Below are 2,194 nucleotides of genomic sequence, written 5' to 3' on the forward strand. Positions count from 1 at the left end.
TGGTGTTTGGCCTATGTATTTTAGTGGAATGGTTTATTTTCTCCTTGATAGGTTTCAAATGCACAAGAAAACATTATACCCGTCTATCTGCATTTTAGTAGAATACAAACTGACTAATAGATAAACATTCTGTGTGAAAGTAAATAGCCTTAAAGTATACTGCCTTCACATTCCATTGACCAGCTCAGTCAGCAAAGTTCTCCACATTGTCACTAATGTTCTAAATATTTTGGAGAGAAACAGGCCAGCAGCATAGAGTATTTTCACTTGTGTCCCATATAAACCCACTGTGAACTACCTCTTGAATTTCTACTGATCCTTTCCCTAAAGTAGTTTCCCCCTCTTTCTTTTCATCCCTGTTGGAAATGTTATTACAGTTGTGAAGAAGGAATTAAGGGTTGTAAAGGAGGCTGGCTGAATCTCCTCCCATAACTGGAAAGGATTGACTGGTTCACTACCTTACACTCATTAGGAACTTCCTCCAAATTCTATTCAATCAAAGAGAGGCCAAAAGATGCCTATTTGTTCTATGGCTGAAAATCCATGCTCACTTCTGGAGATCTGGAACTTGTTCTCTCCCAAGCTCTCAAAAGGATGGTCAGAAAAGACATCCTGATTACAACAGTCCATGGGAGTTTTCACACTGCTGTCACACGTAAGGACCTTTCTAGAGAGCGAGTGTTTCGTTTTTTCAACTTGCCCAGTTTGCTAGCAGATAATTCTAAACCTGGCTAGGCTAAGAGGAAATTGCATGTAACTTCAAGCTTCTGCTAAATGCGTGGATCTCAGATCACTCATATCTCCAACTAATCTTTAAGTCATTCATCTCTCAAACTAGTTTAAAGCCATTTAAAGCTATCAGCCGACTTGAGTTTATGACTTCAGTTTATTATCAGTACTGTGAGAACAAAGCACAATTGTCATTTCATATATTTGGCATTTAAGTCCCACAAACTGCACACCAAACAATGTGGGTTAATACTGGGTTCTTGAAAGTTGACTAAAGAGGATTGGGTTTGTCAAAACTTGCCAGATGTTTTTACTTTTCACTTTATTAGTGAGCACAGCATATTGGTGGAAATGAGGTGCGACCTCTAGCTAGAGAAGATGGGTCAGTACTGCACAGAGAGTAAACTTATGAATGTGATCAATATGGGCCCACACATTAGTGGATATTAGAATCTCCTTACCGTGGGCAGTGCACAGGGTAGATCCAGAATATGATTCTAGCATTTATTCACTTGTGAAAAGCAGAAGAAATATCTAAGTAGTATTATCATTTGTGTATCCTTAATGAAAGGCACTGCTTTTAAAATATGGGACATATTTTAGAACAGCGTTAGTTGATAGATGTTCACAGTACATTAAATTCTAGTTCACTTGCTCATTTTTAGCAATACGAAAAAATAAAGAGATTACTAAAATATCATAAAATTTTTGAAATGTCATGAGTTCATTTTCTCATTCAATTTCTCTGTGTTAAGTGTTTCAGAGAATTAACTTGCAGATGAGCTCAGAAAAAAAAAAAGAAGGAAAAAAATAACAGAAAGACCTTTCATGGGGCTGCCATTGCATTTATTTAAAATTACCTTAAAAATGTACATCACTTATTGAATACACAAAATGCCAGTGCTTTGCAACAATTACTACATCTCTAAATTTAAACAAAATACAAAAAAAAAAAAAGAAAGAAAAAGAAAGAAAGGAAAGAAGAAAGGAAGGAAGGAAGAAAAAAGAAAAGGAGGAAAAAACAGGAAAATACATTCAAAATGCTAGGTTGCTCTGATTCTGCACAGGCTGTGGCCGTGGAAAGCTTTGTCCTGCACTGTGACAGTGAGAGACATTGGTGAACTTCAGCCAGCTGTCAATGAAAACTTGCACATACTGCATTACAGAAGACAAAGAACAACCTGGTGGAAGCAGGAGCAGAGGTGTGGGGTGAGAAAGAAACGCCACGTATGCCTTGTGATAGTCTTCAGAGGTGAAAGAATGCATAAAGACTGGTGTTATGGGGAAGTAGACAAAGGATGGAAGAAAACACAACAGGACACAAAAGTCCTCACATTTGGCAAGCTCTATTGTGGTATACATGTCCACGTCTAATTTCTCACTTGACTTTCCAAAAGAAACGGAACGAAACTGAGGTAGAAATAAATGTAGGAGGAGTTCTACAGCTGGGGAGTGGGGGTGGGGG

This window comes from Mastomys coucha, unplaced genomic scaffold (assembly GCF_008632895.1).
Source record: "Mastomys coucha isolate ucsf_1 unplaced genomic scaffold, UCSF_Mcou_1 pScaffold15, whole genome shotgun sequence".
In the NCBI taxonomy this organism is placed as follows: Eukaryota; Metazoa; Chordata; class Mammalia; order Rodentia; family Muridae; genus Mastomys; species Mastomys coucha.